Here is a 12,474-nt window from a genome sequence, read left to right as displayed (position 1 = left end):
TGGCCAGTGTCATAGGAAGGAAAAACAGTGTCATGGTTTTAGAGCCTGGTAAACTGAGGCAAAAAAAGGTTAAGGGATTTGCCTTAAATCACACACACACACACACAAAAAAAAAAAAAAAAAAAAAAAAAAAAAAAGTAATTTATTTGAGATATGAGCAGCCTTACTGATCAGAGTAGTTTCCTTCACATAAAGTAGGAGTAGCTTCCATGAAATCTTGTGAATGATGAAGATATGGTTATGCTGAGGATTTATGAATGCCTTAATGTATCTTAATGGTTCTTATGTCCTAGATGCCAGGTCCCACAAACCAGTCAGTATGTCATAAAACATTTCTGCTAGCCTGAGCCCATACATCTATCTATTCTTCTACAAATGTCAGAATGATTATACATAGCAATAGATTTATGTAGACTACAGGAGAAATGAGGACAGTTCTGAAGGATCTCTTAAGGAATTCATTCTGGAGCCTTAGTCTCCTGAAAATTATCTCTACTGGGGTTTTAGGCCTAGCTGTATGTAAGGGTCATCTTTTCATTCTTTGGATTCTGGGATTCCTACTGACTGAGGCTTCAGCTGGGACTTGTCCTGCCACTTAGAGCTGCCTGAGCTACGAGATGTCCCAGTTGTAGCTTCCTTGCTATTTTTTGCAGTTCATCACAAATAGAGCAGAACATGGCAGAGATTAAACACCCTGGAGATTATTTTATGAACAAAACAAACAAAAAATTTTGTATGGCTCCCCTGCTGGCTAAGGCACAGGAGATCCTAGGAGAATGCTTCCTTTTCCTGCCACAGAATTCACACCAGATGCTGTGCACTCAGCTGCGGGCATATTTAAAATATGGATGAGGACTTTATTTTTCTCTGTGATACAAATCACCCTCTTTACATAAGAGGTACATAGGGAACATGCCCAGAAATGAGAGGGCTGTCTTGCAGCCCACCTTGTATGAACTTCTGCAGTGAAAAACCAAGGTCAAGACAGCATGGACAATGTGGTTTGGGCTTGAGGGTATGGGAAGACATGAGAGGAGCACTGTGAACTGGCTTTAGTCAGTATGCTTCTGGTCATCATAAAGTCTGCAGGGAAAAGACTTGAATGCAGTCCTTCATTTTCCTGCCAGGGGAGCCAGCTGGCTCACTCAAGATTGGAATCTGAATGTCAGATGACATATAAGAATATGGGTGACTGGGGTTTGGATCTGAAGGAAAACTGGAACCCACATTAGTATAAACACGTAGCAGCTGTGCAATCAGCTGTAGCGTAGGTTGAATTCACCATAAAATTCACAATTGTGTAAGTTTCTACAGTTGAATAATTTTGACTGTGAATTTCTTCTCCCTCCTTCCCATACTGAAAGAAGAAAAGGTCTGAAGATTACCTCAAAATGCAAACTCCCAAAGCAATTGCCTAAACTGAAAGGTAAGTCTCACTGGGTAGAAAATCTGAATAATTTGGCTATGACTAGAGCTTTCAAGACAAACTGCAGAGATTTTCTCTGAAGAGAAAAAAGCTAAAAGAAGAATATTGAAATAAAATTAATGATATTAAGCTCCTGAAACAGCAGTGGTGTCCAAAATACTGTTGAAATAAAAGTTTAGCTGTAATCAATGAGAGAAAAACGTCTTATGTTTCTATAGTTTGAAGCAGGCATTGTCTACTCAGAATAGATTAGAAATTGTTATTTTGCTTTAGAAACTAGGCAGAAATTTGGGGATAGTGTGTTAAAAGACTCATCTGGCTACTTAACCTAGAACACAGTTAAAAACAGTAATTCCTCAAGCTGCACATATGCATTTTGAACCCATGCATAAACATTCATAAATTGTAGATACTAGGTGAAAATAACACAGAAAAGATCTCTTGTGCTCTAAGGTTCAACATGATTTTTTGGGAAGTTGGCAGGGAATTAACCTATCAGAGACCAAAAGAATATTCATAGGATCTCATCAGAAAATATATTTTCCTGTCCCCTCTCTCCCCACAAGCACTGTGACATAACAATTTCATCCCAAGGAGAACCAATTCCCTCAGAACTTAGGTCTTACATTCACAAGTTTCACCAGTCTTAAGATAGGAAATGCGTCAATGGGTTATATAAGAAACCTTATTTTATGGATTAAGATACTACTTGCTTAAAAAAATGGAACGGACAATGTAATGAAAACTGCATTATTGAGATCAATCATATTTTGGCATGGGTATGGCATGGAGATATCGCAGTAGTACTGAATGACTGTTCTCCATAGCTGAAATTTTGCAAATGTGAAGAATGAATTTATAAAAAGAAATGGAGAGTTAAAACACACATACTTCTTTAACAGAAATCAGTGTTGTTGACAGCTTACTTGGAATTGTTACTAGTTAAAGAGTTTACCCAATGAAGGTGGCATACTTTAGGGAAACGGCAGTTCAGATGGGAAAGAAAGAAACAGAAAAGGATTGCAGTGGGATGCTCTAGTATCTTTGTGAGCTGCAAGTCAAATCAGATGATTTAACACCATGCAGTACTAGTACCTCTTAGCATCTAACTCTAAATTTTTCAGTGTTGAAATAAAGCGTTTGCAGCCTAATCTTCCTTCTCTGTGGGTTTTTGGTTTGGGTGGTGTTTGGCGGGTTTTTTTTTCCTTTTCTGATGCTAACACTTAAACCTCCACCTCTAATAAAAGGATCAAAACAAACAAAGCAAAAGCTCTGACTAAGCCTAGTATTACTGCCATTGACAGTGGCTCATCTCCAAAATTGGATCCAGAGAAGAAAAGAGCAATAAGGGTCTTTAAAACTCAAAGAAATGTGGTTATATTGCAGCAGAAAAGGGTAAGTGCACAACTGACTGTTCTCTGACTGCATTACCAGCTGTTGCAGAGAAGAGCGTGGTCCATGGTCTAGGCCCTGACACAAGGCCTAGGATGTTAGTTTCTGGTCCTAATCCTGTACTGAGGTGATCAAAAGACTTTTAAAAACTTTTCTACTTTTTTTTTCCTGCCATGATTTTAACCTTATCACTTCTTTGTTGAGCAGGATATAGAGATCTCACTGTAATAGAAAAAAATATGTTAATAATAAATATAACCAAATTAGCAAGTTTCTAGTTTAGCAACCTAGGGGAAATAATTTTTAAAAAATCAGCTATCCTCAATGAGTATTATCCTCATGTTCTCATATACAAAACTAGTAGTCTTTCTAATGAAAATTAAATGCATATGATGTTTACTGATATTAACATCACTGTAATGCACTTTTAATTTTGTCTTCTCATGCATTGGTCACTAGATTGCTTAACCTGCATCAAAGCTACCAGTAACCTCTTGTACAGTACCTAGGAAGGCTCTTTGTGCTCCAAGATCACAGGATTTCCCAAAACTTTATAAGAAATATCTGGTGCTGGCTGCATTTGTAAATGATACACTGTGTTACATAGTATTTCATTCCTTGCAAATATGGTGATTACTGTGTATTTCCTCCCTGCAGAGTGAGTAAGGCTGCTCAGGAAAGTAGCAATTCACTGTTATGAAGCCATGCTCCCTTATAAAATTATTTAACGCTGTTGAAAAATAGTAGCATCTATCACTAAATGGATTAATAATAGCTATTTCTAAGATTCCTTTTTATTCATGGTGTTGGAAAATAGCACCTTCAGCCATTTTTATTTTCATCTGCTAGAAGCATATTTACGGCCAGCTGACATTACAGTAGCTATCTTATATTTGTGAAACTGTACCTTCATCTCTTCTTCAGTGGCTATTCTACAATGTTGTAATGTATCTTACGGTTAAATGAAGATCTACTCCATGACACTGAGAATTAATGTGAAGTAAGTATGCCCAAGTTCAGTACAAGTACATTTCTTATAAAGAACAACAGGAGAAAGTATTTTACAGGTGATTTGTGTGTCAGTCTGTATTAACTGAGCAGTTGAAAGAAGTAGCAGCACTGGGAATCTTAGATTCTTGCAAATGTTTCCAAGTGTTATCTGCAGAGGTTGATGATGGGCAGTACAACTGCTGTCTTTTAGCACAAGGACTTTATGAGTAGACTTCCAGGAGACTTTTTGAATTCTCTGGCATGATGCAGTTGCATTAATATGTGTACAGTACACCTTTAGTATGACACTCTACCACTGTACTACTTGTTTCTATTTACATTGCTTCCAAAGCACCATCATTTGAAAGGATGCAGCTTCTGGACACAGTGTGCTGTTTAAAACTGTAGGTTCTGTTTCTCTCACTGGCATATGGCATGACAAAGGACATGTTACTCCTTCTTTGCAAATGCACTTGCCATCTTAAAATATACAGAAAGACAATGGCTCCCTCTGTAAACAAGCAAACAATGGAAAAGTGTAATGTAGGTATTGACTTCTTTTGAGAAAGTGTCTAGAATTGTGTCCACAACATAAACACATCCAAACCAAACAAAAATCCTGCTCTAACAGGGAGCTGTGAGGATTGCATTGTCTGGTTTGAAACACTTTGATCTTTTTCTTGTTGTAGGAAGATATTTTGCCTTCAAATTCCTTACAGTCTCTCTGCCTGCCATTAGCTAGAGAACAACATTCTTTGTCCCAAGAGAAGACCCTGCCTGCAGTGTTATATATTGCATAGTGCACATTGTTGGTAATGAACCATCATAATAAAGCCATTTGACTTCTGAATGTGACAGCTAAATGTGTAAAAGATAGGCATTTTCCAAAATGTTCTGCTCCTGATATGTGTTAAGCTTTCTGGCTGTGTACAGGGTGGACCACAGCTCCCATGCAGGCTTGTGCCAGAAGGCACTGGTGAATGAAAGTTTGGGAGCAAGCTTCAGGGGAAAAGAATGAAGTGTTTTCAAAAGTATTCCAGATGAGTAAGGAGCTACATGACAAGTCCTTTTGAAAGTCAGAGTAGTCAGCTGAAAATCCTCCCCAAACCTCTCACTGCTGGAGACATAGATACATGTGCATATATACATATTCACTCCACATCTTGAGCATTGTTGCTCATTGTTTTTCTCATTAAGAAACACATTTTTCTTAGTGTTATGCATATTAATGTATTGAGACAAAGCTATGTTAAAGACTGAGTTTTGATTTTAAAATTGACAGCTGTGCTCTTCTGGGACAATCAAATTCTGGAGTCAGGAGAAAAGAACACGGTTAGGGACAAAAAAGGAAACACATGAAAAAAAAAACCAAAAAAACAACCTACCAAAAAAGTGGAGGACAGAGAGATTGCAGTCTGATTCACTTTACATACACCTTTCTAAGGAACTTCTAGCCATAGGCAGAAGAGTGTTTTTAACACTGATACCTCCTCTCCCCTCTTAGAGTTACCTGCAAGACAAATTTTAAAGTGATATATTAAAAAAAATAAACAATGGGGAAAAAAAAGGAAATTAGAGGTGAAATCCATAACACTGAAACTCCTAAAAGCTGGATCTCTGAGTATAAGTTAGTGTGTCTTGATTTCCTTGGTAAATTGTGGTAAGAATTAGATAATGGGAATGAATTGTCCTTTCTTAAAATAAAATGCATGTAATCCTGTGAAGCTAGTCATTTTTTGAATTGTTGATAGAGTCTGAGAGACCAACTAAGACTTACTGATCTCAGCTTGGGGCAGCCAGACTAGGCAAGATGAATCCCACCATGCATCTTTAAATTCATGTGAAAAACAAGACCTTCATAATTGCCACAGTGGCTAACAAAAAAGCTGAAAGCTATGAAAACATGAATGAGAGGCAAAGCTGAAGGCATAAACCTGAAGTGAGATAGACAGGAGGAGCATACAATCAAGAATTTATTGGATTTAGAGAAAGTTATTTGAAACATGGCAAATTTAGTGTAAATGCATTTTTAGTTAAATTTCTTACTGTTAAGGTAAAGCTTATAGCAGTTTTTCTCTGCAGAGGGGGGTTTATGTTTGAGATGTGATTTGTTATGTGTTAACACAATTCTTGTGTCTAGGCCCAAAAAGAGATGAAGTTTTGTGCTTTTTTTCTGTGTGTGTAAACTGCTCTATTTTTTCTGACATAAGCAGAGCTGTTCCAACTTAATTCTACTGAGGATCTCTCTACAGCCCTAAAATAGGAGGAAGGACCACAGGTAGAAAAAATAAGTAAGTGTAAGGGAAAAAAAAGGCCACATTCAAATGCAAGATTAAGCATAACAAAAACGTATACATAATCAAAGTGACATAGTAAAGGGATGTTAGTGATGAATTTTAAAGAAATTATTCTAGCAACAGTAAAGGGAATCATCTGAGAGCAAGAAAAAGACAACTATTTACATGGAAATTTAAAGTTTAGTTTTATTTGATACACAAATGCTATGATATTTTCATGGAAGGACTGCTTTTGCAAGGTTAAATCAAAATAGAATATTTCTTTCAAAATAGAATAATTCTTACCAGCTCTAAAGAAACTGCACATGCTACAGTGATGCACATGAAGGTTCACAATAGAAAGCAGAATGGTGCCTGGGGGGAAACTGAACTAGCCCAAAAAGCTGTTCACCTTTGTTGGAAGAGTGGAGGCAAGAGCATTTAGGAGGCACACATTTGTGAGTGCTTATTTATGTAAATGTTTGAAAGGGAAGCATAATCCAAGAATGGATATGCCCTACTAAATCCCTTAATAACTCTCCTAGGTATAGCAACCTTAATGTTTCATGTGAGCAGATACCTCTTCAGACTCATGCAGAGAAACAGGCTTTCCCGTGTCCCATCATCTATCATAATCTATGTCTATCTGATGATAAATTGCTCTCACCAAAAGGGCCTCTATTGTTGATTGCATCTGTGATGTGCATATTTCAGCAGTCTGTAGTATCTAAAGGCTGAAGTTTTGTACGTTTTCTGTTTTGTTCCCTCATTCTCTTTAGAAATGCTGAACATATACTTGAAGTGGTATTTTTTTACCTTCATTCTGAATCCTCAAAGATACTGTGCCAGCTTCTCTAGTCACATTACAGTATCAAATTGAGGTTGCTGTCACAGTGACAGGCTAAAAAACTTGTATAGAGTAGGAAGCTATCTTTCAAAAGTCAAAAGGTCCTGTGATTTGTGGCAATGTAAGATATGCCCTTACAGAAACTAACTGCTTTTCAGGTGCCTTTTTCTAACAAGATGAGGTTAAAAAGCATAAAGGTGAAATTGAGTTAAAAATGAATTCTTTATGCAAATGCCACATTTTACTTTCAAATTCCTAAGTACAATTATCCATCATGTTCCAGAAAAATGGTGATAACTAAAAAAAGCAGATAATGGATAAGTACTGTAGCAGATCAATTATAGTGAATGCTAAAAATTACTTCTTTACAAACTCATTCTCAGCCCCTTCTGTTCTTTTGATTTATGTGTCATATGACTTTTTAATCTCTAGATTTTATCCTTTTTTTTGAGATACCCCACTAAGCTGCTTACATTTGAGGGAGAGTGGGAAATAGAATTGGCTTTATTTCTGTACCAGGCAGATTGTATCTTCCACAAAGACTTTTTTACGGTAGTTCTTTGCAAAAGATACTGCTTGTGCACTGTGGATACCTGCAGTGTTCATCCAAATTAGTCTTGATGTTATACAAGAAGTTTCTCATTAAAGGTATAGGCAATAACTGTTTCCTTTTTCCTCCAAAGATTATGTCAGCAACACAACATATCAAAACTATCTAGCAAAACTGTAATGTTTCTGTGAAATGAGGAGACAGATGAAGGAAAGTTTGTGGTTGAAAGGATAAATAGTAGCTCTCAAAACTTGCTGGAACAAACAAATAACTTACTTTAGCACAGAATTTACAGAAGAATATCAGGTTGTCACTGTGTACCAAGCTCCAATGCTGAGGTCAAAAGGCACTACTACAATAAAGTTTAAAAGAGCTAACCATACAAAACAACTACACATGTCTTTGCAAATATCTCTTTCCACAGTACTTGTAAGAACATCTTACAAAGTTCTAAAGAATTTGTCTCTTTTATATATATATATTTTTAAAAAAAAAATTAGAATTAGTATTTACTGCATAGACATTCCATCTGATTCCTATTAAAAAGAAAAAAAATCCAAGTCAAATAACAGGAGGTAGATTAAGTCCTGTGTATTTTGTTAAGTTATTATCTCATAGAACCTAACAGATAATGGGGAAAAGTGTTTTCAGATACCTTCTACAGCATTAGTAAGAATATCCTTGCATGTCTGTACATTATGACTACCTGTAAAACTTCCTAAAGGTATAGCTTTAAAAAAAAGATTGCAAAAAAGAGGGCAGGCTTCACATTAAGGCTTTTGGGTCATTTGTCAATACCTTCCAATTGTACGCAGATACTAATTTCTCAAGATTTCATTCCTATGACACGTTCTGCCTGCTGCACTAACACTTATTACTGAAGCAATCATTGCAACTTGTTTAATGTATTCATGAAGCCACCAGAGCTGTTGTGTGAGGATTCACAAAGAGAAAAGAGGTTTCAGATGAAAACAAAACTGAAAAGCAATCATTATTTTCTGTCAGGATGTTTGTTTTCTTTGTGGTCACCAGCAATAGCTGCTATATGAGAACTCGGGACCGGGGGCGGGGGGCGCGGGGGGGAGTAGGGGTGAGCAGAAGGGACGGGGACGGGGGGGGGGGGATAGGGCAAAACCACCCTTACTGATCCCCTCAACTATAATTAGAAAAAGAATTATTTTATTGAGCAGGTGAATTTCTAATGGCTTTTCCATTCATGAATGGAGTTATATCTCACAAACATCAAAACATTTCCATGAAAGAAAGGAAAAGTAGTAAATTTCAGTGATTCTAGTTACGGTGAGACCTGAAACAACTGCAGTTTCCACCAGTCAAAAATTAGGACGAATATTTGCTGGCAAATCAGCAGTCCTAATAAATAAATAAATAAACAAGAACAAAAACCCCCTCTCAATATATCCTGATGAAGTGGGATTAATTTGCGACTAAGTGGTGATGAAGAATACTGGCTCTTTAACATTCCAGTGGGAACTTTGCAATTATCCACAAGAGAGGATATTACCTAGGTCAAGTCTGAATCACAGAAGTTGCATGATATCACTACAACATTCAGCCTCTCCATCATAATACCCTTTGCCCAGTTTTTGAAATGATTCTCTTCTTTCCCTTTGCCACTTCTCATGAAATATCATACAGATACAGGCAGCACCTGATTTAAAAAAACAAAAAAAGTGCAATTTCTGTTATATTCTTTGAAATATATTTAAATAGACAATTTGAAATCCAGAGAAAAACTAAAACCAGTTGAGGACAGGAAAGTTGTAGCTAAAGTAAACATACCACATATTCATTTGGTGCACTATTCTGCATGCACGGTGAAATACTTATTCATATGTCCAGTGTTGAAAACATTTATCCTTACTGCTGAAGATCCTTTTTCATGTAACATAAGAGCTTAGCATATACTGAGAAAACTCAGTGCAAAGAAATCCATTGACTTTATGCCTAAAATCTTTTGAACGCTGTATAACCGTACCATGACAGCAGGTATATCAGTAATTATATTATAACTACATTTTACCTTCTTAGGCATTATTTTGATCAGTCACAACAGTTACTCCGTATTTAAATAGTTTAGGGAAAACAACAAAAAAGATATGCTACTATATTTTAACATTGCAGAGAAGTCTGTACTGTTATCTGAAAACTAGTTTTCAATACAGATACTCAGTAATTCTTATTCTTGCTTGCTCTCCATTTTATTAATGAAAATATGCAAGTAGTGAGAAAGAAAATGAAAGGAAAATTTAAAATCAATAAATCAGAAATGAATGCATGACTCTTGCTTTTCTGTTTCTTAGTGAGATAAGATTTCAGAATTAGGAACATTTACAACATTTAATTGTTTTTTTAAAATGTCTTCTACTAGCTCTACAGCTTACATAGCCTTGTATCCTACTTTCCAGAAACATAAATAGGACAGGCCCTTTGGTCAAAAAGCTCAAAATCAGGCAAATATCAAATGTACAGCAGCTGTTCTGCCTGCACTACATTCCACTAACTAGAGAGACTTAAGTATTAGACTTGCAATGACGTTGGGAGAGGTCAGAAATAATCACTGCCATTTGACTTCGTTAGAGACTCCATTTAAATGCTCCCTGTGGGAGTCATATTTACCTACCACATAATGCCAATTTTTTGAGACCTACATCTGGGTCAATCTGGACATGCATACAGAGTGGCTTTGTGAAGCCACAGGGGCTCTGTTGAGTCAAAAGGACTCCCCAGAAGAGTCATCGGGGCTCTATTAAACAAGAAGCTAACACAAAAAGAGATGTGATTGAAATGTAGGTGAATTAATTTTCCCCCCTTTTTTATTTTTGCTTTTTGCCTCTGACATCTTTGTTTCAGGTAACACCATCTTGTATATACAATATTCAAGCGGTATGAATGAAATGGGGGGAAAAGCACCAGAGAAGTATCTTCTGTTATTTTCCCAGTATTTAATGTTCCTGCACATAAAAAGGTGAACTTGTTCCATAGAGGAATAAAAAATGCTTCCAAGTGTTCAGTCATATAAAAGCAGTATTTTTTAGAATGAATCACCCAGGAACTAAACAAAACCGATTGTTTTTTCAGATAAATAGGAGAAGCTCTTTACTAAAGAGGTGTAGTGGGGAGATGTATCACCTTTGTCAATCACTGTCTGAATAGCAGCCATTGAGTAAAACTGTTATCTTGGTTGCTAATGGTTGGGAAGTCAATTACATGAACCTCACAGAAGACAAATAGAGCAAGTAATCTTCCCAACTGAATAGATGGACTCCACCCCTTTTATCTAAACTGGTGAAAAGAAAGCTGAGTTGTAAAGCTGACTTAAACTTTAAAAGTTTTCTTGCTTGTTGTCCTGTGGGATACAGGACAAAATGAGGGGGAAGAGGTAAAAACATGCAAAAATCTAAATGAAGGCAGCTGTGTTTCTCAAATTGTGACTGAAGAGAGCATTGTGGTTTTGAGCATTAAGCTGTACATGTGCTTTTATGTTATGTTAAACGATTATCCTGCCTGCAATACAGATTATGCTTTGATACTATCAGGAAGTCTTAGAGCTGCCCCTATTCACATTATAAAGAGTCTTGCATCCTTTCACTTGGCCTGTCCCTCCTAGAAGTGATGTAACTCTTCCTAACACTGGGATATATGGAGAGTTTCTCAAATTATGTATATGGCATTAATTCTGGTTTTTCTTCCTTCCTGTCTTTTTTTCCATCAAGTCAGGTTGGTCTAGACTAATACCAATTTACAATCTGAGTCTGAAAACAGAAGTTTATTTAGTCTCAAATAAACTGAACTCTCTTTCATGTAAAACAGTGGTGCTCAACCTTAAACCACAATCCCTTTTTCCACAAACATTTACACAAACAAAATTTTCAAAATAATATAGGAACTTAGAGTACTTAGCCCTCACCCTGTGGGAAATACACTTTCCTCGTGCAAAATGCATACCAGCTGATATGGAGAAATAGTGTGAAATGGGGACAATGGACATCGATTGTGATTGTATATGTCTGCTCAGGAAAGTGGGTATGGTGACTAGTCATGGGTGCGGTGTCTGGTCACATAGGCACACAGCTTTGAGGAGACAACTACAGTTTTGAGGAGATGCCTGCCCCTCTTCCTCTAACAAAGGGGAGACGGGGAGACGCCTGCCCTTCTTCCTCTAACATAGGGGCTATTTAAAAAAGAATGAGAAAAGGATGAGAGATATTCCAATGCTATCTAGAGGGAGGAAGTGCTAAGTCTCCTTGCTGGAGAAGATCGGATGGTCACAAGAACATGAATCACCTACAAACCTGCAAGACCACCACATTCCAGGAAACGGACTGATAAGCTAATTAACATACGAAGCGGGGTTTAGGTAACGAATATGTATAGGCGTTAATTGAATATTCATTTGTTTCATTGTATAAATGTGAGATGGTTCGTCACTTCGGGTATGCACGCTTGTGGAGGAGCGATCCCCCGTGCATCTGCGCGCAATAAACATACCTACTTTATAACTTTCGAGTTATAGAGTCTAATTCCGTACGTCACAGCTGGGTTCGCCCGTACAGCGCTACCCAGGGACTCGCCACCCGGACCCTTCCAGCCCAACTGCAACCTTACCCCAGGGCTGCGCCTGAGCTGGAGCTTTCAGGGCTTTCTCTTCCCACAGCCTTTCCGGGCTGATGGGGAAGGCCCTCACCCTCTTTCCCTTCTCATAGGTATAATCTGCTGCCTAAGTAGGACAAGCATTAATATGCTTCCCGGAGAACTGATAAGAAAGTCTTCCCAGTTAGCAATTACCACTGCTTTAGATGGCAGGGCAGGGAGGAGGGAAAGATTATAGGTCTTGAAGCCCACAGCTCTTCGTTTTGAGGGTAACAGTGATAAACATGTAACAAAAGGTTAGCTACAAGTTTTTGTCCAGCAAAAATGCATGTGTTTGCTGTTACATGACATTTTGAATATTTATTAGTGAGTTTTAACAGAC

At 37.4% G+C, this 12,474-nt stretch overlaps 1 long non-coding RNA gene across 1 annotated transcript; it reads left to right on the top strand.

Moving 5' to 3' along the window:
* Nucleotides 1–11,452: 11,452 nt before the first annotated feature.
* On the top strand, nucleotides 11,453–12,001 carry LOC308058623. Its single transcript, XR_013925917.1, has 2 exons — nucleotides 11,453–11,549; nucleotides 11,581–12,001. It is a non-coding gene; the product is annotated as an uncharacterized lncRNA (long non-coding RNA).
* The last annotated feature ends 473 nt before the right edge of the window (nucleotides 12,002–12,474 follow it).

The sequence above is a fragment of the Falco punctatus genome (assembly GCF_963210335.1).
Source record: "Falco punctatus genome assembly, chromosome: 2".
Taxonomy (NCBI): Eukaryota; Metazoa; Chordata; class Aves; order Falconiformes; family Falconidae; genus Falco; species Falco punctatus.
The sequence above is the reverse complement of the archived record's forward strand: the minus strand, read 5'-3'. Positions and strand labels throughout refer to the sequence as shown.